General features: G+C 48.4%; 1 protein-coding gene across 1 annotated transcript in view; it reads right to left on the bottom strand.

The window, feature by feature from the left end:
- The window catches only part of efnb1 (ephrin-B1), a 75,653-nt gene that overhangs the window by 20,209 nt on the left and 43,038 nt on the right, over positions 1 to 12,406 (bottom strand). The window lies entirely within an intron of this gene.

The following is a 12,406-nucleotide window of genomic DNA, read 5'->3' as shown; positions in this document are numbered from 1 at the left end:
TAATTAAACTACTCTGAACTTGCCTACAAACAAACATATACAGGACGTCCTGGACGGTTCAGAATGTCAAAATAAAAGCCAGAGGGTTTCAAAAGTGCAAGATTTAAACATATTACTGTTGTATTTACAATTAAAAGTCAATAATAATAATATTAATAACATTTAACAATAATTTATTATTGTTGTCATCATTAGTATTTGTTTACAATTTGTAACAATATTTAAGTTGAATGGGTTCTAAAAAATAACTGTGTGAATGAAAAGTGGACTGATGTCTTACAAATTTAATTTCAAAAAGAAATGTGAATCCTTTAAAGTCCAGATGCAAGTTGAAAACATTTTTGGGGGAAAGAAGAAGAAGAAGAAGAAGAAGAAGAAGAAAAACACTGGTTTCTTTTCAACTGATGACTTATATAGGAATTACTGTTAATTTTACTGCTACATAATCCAGTAAACTAGTTAATAATAAAGTGTTTCTTAATAAGCTATACATTTATATAGAAATAATGTGTAGTTAGAGGTTTGTGTTTCTTTACATATTAAAGAGTACTCTCAGTTAGTTCCACACAATAATGTGGAGATATTCTAAACTGATTATGCAAAAAACAATACTGGTATCGGCTTGGGAACGTATCGGCCAATGCTGAGATTTCCGATATCAGAATCGGAAGAGAAAAAGTGGTACCGGTGCATCCCTAGAAAATAGTAAGGGTCCTAAAATCGACCCTTGAGGGACACCACATGATAATTGAGCTGACGTAGAAGTAAAATTCCCTAAATTAACTGAAAATATAATATCTTTTAGATAAACCACTGAAGGACCATACCTGGATGCCAGCCATACACTTCAGATGATTGAGAAGAATATTATGGTCGATAATGTCAAACGTGGCACTGAGGTATAATAAAACTAATACAACAGGTGAACCTGAATCCATGAAAAGAAAGATATCATTAGTCATCATTCAGCAATGCAGAATCGGTGCTGTGCAAGGGTCTGAAGCCAAACAGAAATGTATCTAAAATGTTAAATATATTTAATAGAGCTGTGAATAAACAACTCAATCCAAAATCTTGGAAATAAAAGGCAGTTTGGATATTGGTCTATAATTGTTGTGTATTGCCAGATCCAAAAAGTGTTGTTGTTGTTTATTGTTTTTTTTGTTTTTTTTTACAAAGGATGTAGAATTTAAATAAGAATCAGTCTGAATATGGTAAAGCAACACAACAAACTCTGATGGGGCTAAAGTTCTCCCTACACGACAATCCAAACTTCAATGAAACAGACTTGGAATGTTCATGAGCACAATTGAGTCAGGCTTTCAAAACGCAAATTATTTTCATCTGTATGTAACATTTTACTTTACAGTCAGCAGACCCCAGTGCTGTTTCCTCTCAGGCTCTGACTGATGAGCTACTGAAACAAAGAGCAGAAGGAAAAGCAGCTCCACTGTGCGAGTTAGCCAAAGTAGTAAATAGGCCAGTTCAGAACCTCAGGAATAAGAGAACTGTACTGCAGAGAGATGTGAAAACAGCTTTGTGTTAGACAAAGGATGTATAATGTGCCTCCTGTAGCTGCTAAAGGTTTTCAGTCTTTTGGTGGGTGTGCATGTGTTTGTCTGTGAGATTTGGGTCAGTGTTCGTTCTAAATGCAGTCAACATAAGACAGAGCCACTGACAGGTCACTCCAGCGCGCACACACACACACACACACACACACACACACACACACACACACACACATACACACACACACATACACACACACACACACAACTCATCAGATCAGACACAGCTAGATTAGATCTTCTTTTGCTTCCAAAAGCTCATCCAATCAGATCACTGCACTGGTCCAGCAGTCACATAACGGCCGGCCTTTAAATCCGCAGGACTATGGGAGTGTGTGTATGTGTGTGTCAGTGTTGTGGAAGAAAATGAAAATGTAATAACAATCCAACCACACCAGCTTCCCATCTCTTTGACATCCATGTACAGACAGAAGAGCTCAACATGAATACATAATATTATATTTGTCATCTCTGCATCTCTGCCAACAGGTTCAGAGCAATAAGCTGTGGCTACATAATAATGGTGTGTGTGTGTGTGTGCGTTTGTGTGTGCGTGCGTGTTTTATGGGCCATTGTTTGTTATTTTAAACAAAGGTTATATTGTTCCTGTAGAAAATCCTTCAAAATGAACCAACACACACAAGAGGTTTTAAGAAGGGAGGAATGAATCAAGAGACTTTGCCTGCTATTTCACTCTCTTCCTATCTCTCTCTCTCTCTCCCTCTCTCTGCATGGATCACTGGACTGTTGGAATTCCACACTTCTATCATGTAACCACCACTCTTTGTTTCTTCTTCCTACCATTCTTTCTTCTTCCTTCCTTCCTTCCTTCCTTCCTACCATCCATCCATCCATACTTCCTATTTCTTACCATCCTTTCTTCCTTCCTTCTTACTTAATTTCTTTCTTCCTCCCTCCCTCCCTCCTACTGTATTTTCTTCTTCCTTCCTTCCTACCGACCTTCCTTACTTTTGATCTTTCTTTCTTCCTTTCTACTTCCTACTGTCCTTTCTTCCTTCTTAATTTCTTTCTTCCTTCCTTTCTTCTTTCTCCATCCCTCCCTCATTTCTTTCTTTCTCCCTCCCTCTCTTCTTCCTACATCCTTTCTTCTTTTTTTCTTCCTTCTTAATTTCTATCGTTTGGTTACGTATGTAACCTCCATTCCCCGAGGGAGGGAATGACACGTTGTGTCGGAGAAGCGACACTAGGGGGTCTCTCTTGAGCGCCGATATCCACCTCTGATCTATGAAAAAAGGCCAATGAGAGTTGGCAGCCAGTATTTGCATGTCCCGCCCCCGGACATACGGGTATTTAAGCGGCGCAAATACGGGAGTTCATTCAGGATTTTTCTGAGGAGCCGGAAATGGTCCGGCCACAACAGTGGCTCGGTTCAGCGACATGGCGGAGGAAAGACACAACGTGTCGTTCCCTCCCTCGGGGAATGGAGGTTACATACGTAACCAAACGTTCCCCTTCTGTCGCTCTCTCCACGTTGTGTCGGAGAAGCAACACTAGGGGACCCATTCCAATCTTGCCATGCGCTGAACCGTGTACGTGAACTGCCGATACAGAGGCGGGCAGGGATTTCATCGTCTGTACCTGGCTGCACGTACCCTTCCCCAATGCCCCATAAGAACATTGGGATCCTTCTAGTTACCCTGGGAGGGGAACAAGGCGATGTTTGCCAACATGGGAACGGGCCAGCCTGGCTGGGCCTCTTTTCTCTCTATGTTTCTCACATAGAGCAATCACGGCCGGAGCCCTTACACGCATATAGGGAAGGGGGTCTTACCCAGACCCTGCGGAGACCACAACTGCCCTTTTTCTTGGGGAGGAAAAGTGGTAGACACGTCACACAGCCGTCTTAGGGCTCGTGTGGAAAGTATGGCACGGTGGTAGATCCAGCCTCGAAAGGGGGGAGTTATTACAGCACGGCGACCGGGGCAGCTGTAACTGCCTAAGGGAGACACGGGGGTCCGCTCGTAAGGGGACAGAACCGTGGAATTACACACAGGGGGAGTCTGAATAGGAGGCCTTCTTATTTTACCTGTGGAGCCCCTATACCAGTACAGGGTGGCCACCAGGGTACCCGCAGTGGCTTGGGTCGGTGAGTTCCTCCGCTGAACCGCGGACCCGGAGGGCTGGGGAGGAATCGACCAGGGTCCCGACTCGGAGTGGGGCGCCCTGGGAAGAAGGCGCACTACTTTACCTTGACGTCAGGAAAAGGGTGCTGGGCGCAAGCGATCCACCCGGACGGTCGGTCTACGTGTTACCAAGTTCTACGGGCTCGGACCTGAGAAAACACGAGAGGCAACCGGCTCAACGCGGAGGTTGTAAAACCTCGCGAAGGTGTTGGGTGTTGCCCAACCCGCGGCTCTACAGATGCCTGCTAGGGAGGTGCCCTTGGCCAGTGCCCACGAGGACGCAACACCCCTTGTTGAGTGAGCTCGGACCCGCAAGGGTAGGGGCACGGCCTGGGTGTGATAAGCCAGTGTGATGGCATCGACAACCCAGTGGGCGAGCCTCTGTTTGGAGACGGCATTCCCTTTCTGCCGTCCCCCAAAGCAGACAAAGAGCTGCTCAGAGCGTCTGGTGCTCTGTGTGCGGTCCAGGTAAATGCGCAGGGCGCGCACTGGACACAGCAACGAAAGGGCTGGGTCTGCCTCCTCCCGGGGCAGCGCTTGCAGGTTCACTACCTGATCTCGGAAGGGTGTGGTAGGAACCTTGGGCACATAGCCTGGTCGCGGTCTTAGGATCACAGACGTATCCGCCGGACCGAACTCCAGGCAAGTGTCGCTGACAGAGAACGCTTGCAGGTCCCCGACCCTCTTGATAGAGGCGAGCGCGATCAGCAGGGCCGTCTTAAGAGAGAGGGCCCTGAGTCCAATTGATTCAAGCGGCTCGAAGGGAGGTCTCTGGAGTCCTGCCAAGACTACCGAGAGATCCCAGGAGGGAACTAGGCCTGGCCGGGAGGGATTCAACCTCCGGGCGCCTCTCAGGAACCTGAGGATCAGGTCGTGCTTACCCAAAGACTTGCCGTCTACAGGATCGTGGTGGGCGGCAATGGCGACAACATACACCTTGAGGGTGGACGGGGACAGCCTCCTGTCCAGCCTCTCCTGTAGGAACAGGAGCACTGACTTGATCGCGCATCTCTGCGGGTCTTCAGTTCGGGAAGAACACCAATCTGCGAACAAACGCCACTTTAGGGCATAAAGGTGCCTGGTAGAGGGGGCTCTGGCTTGGTTGATTGTATTCACAACGGTCGCCGGTAAGCTGGCTAGCTCTTCCGCATCCCGTCCAGGGACCAGACGTGGAGGTTCCAGAGGTCTGGGCGCGGGTGCGAATTCCCCTTTCTCAGGGGAATTCGCCAGGGAGGAGCTGTCGCGAGAAGCCTGAGTTCCGAGAACCAAGTCCGAGTGGGCCAGTAGGGGGCCACTAACGTGACTTGCTCCTCGTCCTCCCTGACCTTGCACAGCACCTCTGCAAGAAGGCTCACTGGGGGAAATGCGTACTTGCGCAGCCCCGAAGGCCAGCTGTGTGCCAGCGCGTCTGTCCCGAGGGGAGCCTCTGTTAGGGTGTACCAGAGCGGGAAGTGGGAGGTTTCCTGGGAGGCGAACAGGTCTACCTGGGCCTTGCCAAACCGTTCCCAAATCAGCTGGACCGACTGGGGGTGAAGCCTCCACTCCCCGCCGGGCAGGCATTGTCGTGATAGCGCGTCCGCTACGACGTTGAGCTTGCCAGGGATGTGAGTGGCACGCAGCGACTTGAGACGGCGGGAGACGGCGGGCGAGTTGTGACATGTGGCGGGAGCGTACGCCACCTTGGCGATTTATGTACGCCACCACCGTGGTGCTGTCCGATCTCACGAGGACGTGTTTGTCCCGAACTAACGGGAGGAACTTCCTGAGAGCAAGAAGGATGGTCAGCAACTCCAGGCAGTTGATGTGCCAACGCAGCGGGGCCCCTTTCCAACGGCCCGCTGCTGCATGCCCGCTGCACACGGCACCCCACCCGGACCGGGAGGCGTCGGTTGTGACCAGAACGCATCGGGACACCTGCTGCAGGGGCACTCCTGCCCGCAAAAAGCAGAGGTCTGTCCAGGGCCGGACTGTTTTGAGGCAGGCGGGGGTGATCCTTACCCGATGCGTGCCGTGGTGCCATGCTTGTCTCGGGACTAGAGTCTGGAGCCAGTGCTGGAGTGGTCTCATATGCATCAACCCCAGCGGCGCGACCGCCGCGGAGGACGCCATATGCCCCAGGAGCCTATGGAAAAGTTTTAGAGGGACCACTGTGCCTGGCTTGAAGCAAGCGAGGCAGTCCAGCACCGACTGAGCACGCTCGCTCGTGAGACGTGCTGTCATTGAGACTGAGTCTAACTCCAACCCGAGAAAAGAGATAATCTGAACCGGAGTGAGCTTGCTCTTTTCCCAGTTGACCTGAAGCCCCAAGCGGCTGAGGTGCCGGAGCACCTGGTCTCTGTGTGTGCATAGTAACTCTCGAGAGTGTGCTAGAATGAGCCAGTCGTCGAGGTAGTTGAGAATGCGGATGCCGGCTACTCGTAGCGGGGCAAGGGCCGCCTCTGCGACCTTCGTGAAGACGCGAGGGGACAGAGACAGGCCGAAAGGGAGGACTTTGTACTGAAAGGCCTGGCCGTCGAACGCGAACCGTAAGAAGGGTCGGTGTCGTGGCAGAATTGAGACGTGGAAGTACGCGTCCTTCAGGTCTACCGCTGCGAACCAATCTAGATGCTGAACGCCAGCCAGAATATTTCTCTGCGTGAGCATTTTGAACGGGAGTTTTAACAAGGCCCGATTGAAAACTCGCAGGTCCAGGATTGGTCATAAGCCACCGCCTTTCTTGGGTACAATGAAGTAAGGGCTGTAGAAACCCTTCCTCATTTCGGTTGGAGGGACGGGCTCTACCGCGCCCTTGGCTAAGAGGGTCGCGATTTCCGTGCGCAGGGAACTGGCATACTCGCCGTGTACTGCGGAAAAGCGGACGCCCCTGAAGGGGGGCGGGAGCCAGGCAAACTGAATCGCGTAACCGAGTCGAATGGTCCGGTGCAGCCAGCGTGACGCGTTGGGAAGCGAGAACCACGCTTCCCAGCTCTGCGCTAGGGGCACCAAAGGGACGAGTATTTTGGACTTACCCGGCGGGGCCTCGCAGCGGGGCAGAACAGGTAATGCAGCGTCGGGCGGCTTCGTTGCGGCCTGAGGCTGAGGTGCTGAGAATAGACTCAAAGCACTTACCTTGCTCCGCGCGCCCGGCAGGGGACGGGTTCGTGACTGAGGAGGAGGTCCGACATCGGCATCCTCTGGACTCGTCTGAACCGGCCAGCCGGGGGACAGTCGTGGGCAGGCGGAAGGCGGGATCGCTGCGTCCGGTGTACCGGGACTGTTGTAATCTGAAAGCACATTGCCGTGAGAACGGAATTTGCGGGCCAGGTGACCCAGAGGCAAAGGAAATAGCTCTTTTATTGAGAATGTGGGTACCACAGCCCCCGTCAGGGGGTGTGGCAAATGAAAAAACAAAGGATTCTCCACCCGGCCCTCCACCGGGGGACGGAGCGGTCTTACCACCTCCGGAGCTAACGTCTTCGGCTCTGGGTCGACTGTCTCAGAAACGCTTGGGAGCCTTCCGTGTCCTAGAGGGGGTTCGTGAGACAGGGGGCATACGCCGCCTGCGGGGTGCTCGACGCTGGGGCTGAGAGCTGGGCCCGGGTTGGGGCGGAGCAGGAGCTGGTTTCCTCGCCGCAGGGGGACGCCCTCGGCGAGCAGACGGGGCAGGGCCCATAGCGGCAGGTGTGCGGCGGGGCATGATGTGAGAGATGGCCTCCGTCTGCTTCTTCACCGCGGAGAACTGTTGGGCGAAGTCCTCGACGGTGTCGCCGAAAAGGCCAATCTGGGAGACAGGTGCGTCCAGGAAGCGGTTCTTGTCAGCCTCAGGCATCTCGACCAGATTGAGCCAGAGATGGCGTTCCTGGACCACTAGGGTGGCCATCGCCTGTCCAAGTGCCTGCGCTGTGGCCTTCATCGCTCTCAGGGCGAGGTCGGTCGCTGAGCGCAGTTCCTGCAGCACATCAGGATCAGGTCCACCCCCATGCATGCTTCTGAGTGCTTTGGCCTGGTGGACTTGCAGGAGGGCCATCGCATGCAGGGCGGAGGCAGCGCGTCCAGCCGCACTGTAGGCCTTCGCGTTGAGCGAGGATGTTGTCCTACAGGGCTTGGATGGGAGTACGGGGCGGCCACGCCAGGAGGTAGGGCTACCGGGGCATAGATGGTACGCAACTGCCCTATCGACCTGGGGAATCGCCCCGTATCCGTGGCGCTCTCCGCCGTCGAGGGTGGTGAGAGTGGAGCGGGTGGCACCTAGACGAGCGGAGAGCGGGGCTCTCCACGTAGATGTCAGCTCGTCATGCACCTCCGGGAAAAACAGGACCGGGGGGATGCATGGCCGCGAACGGCGCGCTGTCCCCAGGAACCAGTCATCCAACCGTGAAGGCTGTGGGGAGGATGGAGGGTTCCAATCCAACCCCACGCTCACAGCGGCCCGGGAAAGCATGTCACACATCTGAGCGTCTGCCTCAGCCTGGGCCTGCTGGCCCGAAGGCGGCAGTCCAGGGGAGTCCTCGGCATCAGACATCACACTCTCCGATGCGGCGGCGAGCTCATCTGCTTCGGGCTCGGGAGGATAGACAGCCAGGCCGTGAGGCGAGCCGCTATCGCCGCGAGCGTGGACGGGGACCAGCGAGCGTGTCGGGGAACGGGAGGTTCGCGGGGGGCTACCCAGCGAAACTGCACCCGCTGCCGCCCCCAAATCGCCCCCAGCGCCAACCGCATCATCCTCAATCCCGTGGGAAGAAGGAACAATGCGGGGTGCAGCTGGGGTGGCTTGCTTTCTGTTGAAAGCAAGCCGCGATCGCAACGTGGTCATGGTCATGTTCTCGCAGTGAGAACATGAACCATCCACAAACGCTGCCTCGGTGTGATCGCGGCCCAAACACACGAGACAGCGCCTGTGGCCGTCTGAAGCAGAGAGGCTTCTACCGCATCCAGGAACAACACAGGGGCGGAAGGGCATCTTGAAAAAGACGCGTCCTGAAAAGGACGTTCAACGCCGCTGTGTTTTGCTCTTTTAGAGAAATTCACTCTTTTAAGGGAAATAACTCTTTTAATACACAGTATGTGTGTGTGTCTGCGCTGTCGAAGCGCTCAGAGGCAACAATGCACGCCGTGCAAAGTAGGAGAAAGCCGCTGTTGTGCGCCGTCAAATCCAACAGCATGCAGATCGTCAGAGGAAATAGGAACGTAGTGGTGTGTAAACTCGCAGCAAACTGCAGACAGACCATCGGCTCCGAAGAAATTTTCTGAATGAACTCCCGTATTTGCGCCGCTTAAATACCCGTATGTCCGGGGGCGGGACATGCAAATACTGGCTGCCAACTCTCATTGGCCTTTTTTCATAGATCAGAAGTGGATATCGGCGCTCAAGAGAGACCCCCTAGTGTCGCTTCTCCGACACAACGTGGAGAGCGACAGAAGGGGAACTATATTTCTTTCTTTTTTCTTTCTTCATACTGTCCTTTCTTTCTTCCTCCCTTGTTTCTTTCATTCTCCCTCCCTCCCTCCCTCTCCTCATTGTTTCTTCTTGCTTTCTACATCCTACCGTTCTTTCTTCCTCCTACCACCCTTTCTTTCTTCCTTCTTAATTTCTTCTTTATTCCTCCCTCTCTCTCTTTTCTTTCTTTCTTTCTTTCTTTCTTTCTTTCTTTCTCCCTCCCTCTTTTCTTTCTTTCCTACTATCTCTATTCCTTTCTTCTTTTTTCTTCCTTCCTTTCTTTCTCCCTCCCTGCTTTCTTTCTCTTTCTTTCTCCCTTCCTCCCTCGTTTCTTTCTTTCTTCTTTTTTCTTCATTCTTTCTTTCATCTCTGCAGCATAAACACTGCCACTCATTCAGTCAAATTACCTGTACGTGCACAAAATGACCAGCACATACTGTTTGTATTTGCAGATGACTATCTGTATTTCTAGCAAATTGGAGCATTTTAAAAACAACAGCACGAACCATTATGTTTATTGCATGCAGAGCATATTAAAAGCATTTCTGGATAAAGTGTTCTGCGATTAATGAGGCAGAGTGGCGAGTTCAGATGGATTTGTTGAATGGATGGAGTCGGCAGCAGTGTGTGTGTTCTCAACAGCAGTAATCCAGATCGCCCAGAATTCAATGCTAACAGGAGCCCATTTCATTTGGATTCAACAGACACTGACCTTAAAGGCCTAGTTGACCTTGTCATATATTTGAATTTTTTTTGATGTTTAAATACAGTTTAATGTGTAAAGAAACACTGTGACTCTGTTGAATTATCAAACATTGCTCTGTTTGTTTGAGTGTCCCGACCGATTCTGTTTGGTGCCACTAATGGCTCAGAAATTACACACTTCACCTTTAACCTGTGAGTGTTATCATGGGAAACACAAAAAGAGAATGTGCACAATGGGAAGTAATTAAACTTCAATTAGTCTGTGTTCTGATGTAGCTTACAAATTCACTCCCTGTCTCTTACACATACAGACAAACACTCATTACGTGCATTAGCTCCATGGGTAGTGTGACCCATCATGCATCACTGACCTTCATCGCCTACTGGGACATCCGCATGGGCATCACTACAGCAACAATGACCATTACTAGAGCAACCGCATACACACCTATTGCAGAAATATTGCTTGGTTTGTTGCACCTGGTGCTCCATGTCCCAACAGGCAAAGAAAGATGAACTCTCCCGGTCTTATATTGCTTTATTCCTCTCTCTCTATCCTTTTTTCTCACACACAAATGCTTCTGCCTCAAAGAGCTTAAAAAGTAGTTTAGCTGACAGTGTCTTTTTAGGTGTAGTACTTGCCAAAGAGTTGAGATATATCAAAAACACAAAACCAAAAACACAGCCAAAGTTTGACTGCAGTTCTCAACAGATTTACAGTGTGTGTTTGTGTGATACATTTGTGTGCAGTATCCATATTTCTAATAGGTGAGTTCAATATTATAAATGTAAAAAGCAATTTATAATACACTTCACTAATTCTGTCATCAGTATATCCTGAAAACTTCAAATATGAATAATATTTTGCATACATTGTATACATTTGCAACGATAGTAAAGAGGAAGTAGCATAAATAATATGGGAACAATTTAAAATAAAGTTGTTAACATTAGAAAATGTGTTAGGTGTCATGGATTAACAATGAAAAATATTTTTACAGCATTTATTAATATGTTAATTTAAATCTATAAAAATAATATAGTTTATTGTTAGTTCATAATGCATTTACTAATGTTAACATATACAACATTTAGTGTTAAAAATGTATAATATATTGAAATGGACATTAAGGTTCCTGAACCTATCTGTCTCAACTGAACTAAACAATTTCAGCAAAACACTTGGTCATGGATAGTTTTGTGAACTTGTCTTAATTTAATGCAGGCTTTGAGAAAAAAAAAAAAACACACACACATTTAAAAATTTAACTAGCAGTTGAAACTATAAAAAAAACAAACAAAAAAAAAAAATGTGGCACACACACACATTTTTTGTTAATTTTCTTTTTTTTTTTACAAATATTATAAGTACATTTCAGAAAAAAAACATTATTAAAAAATAATAAAACATTTACAATATGACCTTTTAAAGAATTTGTAGTGAAATTGTGGTTATACAATTTGTTGATTCCAGAAAAAAATTAAATAAGTAAAAACGGCAAAGAACAATGCTAATAAACAATTTTATTACACTAAACATTGGTGTAAATGATTTTACACTGACTGCCACATGACAGTATCTAATAAAACTGGCCCTAGCTTAATTTTATATTTACAAAGGACATTATGACTTATTATCCCTTAATTGCAAGTATATATTTTGCAAGTACTATATATATTCTTGCAATAAAGGTGAAGGTCAAGCTAAATATGTCTAGATGGATATTGCATTGGTATTCAATGGCCTTTGGCAATCACAGCCAAATTCCTCTTGTGTTACAAAGCATCTAAATTCAACCGTTTGCTCTTAATTTTTTTGCGTGTCGAAGGATATGTTAAAATCAGGCATCTAAAACGCAAATACACACACAGCTCAATGTGATATTTGACCTCTCTCACCCCAGAGCGACCACAGTGAAATGAAGCCACTCATTTTCATACTTCAGCTGTGGCCTGAGAGACAGTTATGGTGAGAGGTTACACACACACACACACACACACACACACACACACACACACACACACGCACACAGACACACAAACACACACACACTTATCATTCTGGTGCAGTGGTTTGGTCAGAATTACTTCAAAGTTGGCCGGTCTGAAATCAGAATCATATGTTGCTGACACAGCCTTACACAAAAATACCCACAGAACCGAACACATCCTCAAAAACACACACTCAACACAGTCACACGGAAGACAAGCTGACCCTAAACAACCTCTAATTTAGTCATTTTTAACTCCCTTAATCCTGAAAACATCACATAAACCATTAGAGCCTTTCAAGCAGTCACACACTCCTCCTCATCTGGTCATTAGGTGCATTTCATGCAGCGATAATCACAAAATCTTCTGACTGCTCGCCATATTTTCACTTTCCATCCCTCGCCTTTTCTCTTTCCATCATTTTTAGCACTCCCTTGACTGTATGACGGTATTCTTTCCACTGTTATGCTTTTCAAATCAACTCCTCTCACACACGTACATACGTACACGTCTTTTCTGACAATTTGATATCTTTCAACAAAATTCTTTTGCAGAGGTAAACCTTGATGAATGAGTTAGTG

This window comes from Xyrauchen texanus, chromosome 3 (assembly GCF_025860055.1).
Source record: "Xyrauchen texanus isolate HMW12.3.18 chromosome 3, RBS_HiC_50CHRs, whole genome shotgun sequence".
In the NCBI taxonomy this organism is placed as follows: Eukaryota; Metazoa; Chordata; class Actinopteri; order Cypriniformes; family Catostomidae; genus Xyrauchen; species Xyrauchen texanus.
The sequence above is the reverse complement of the archived record's forward strand: the minus strand, read 5'-3'. Positions and strand labels throughout refer to the sequence as shown.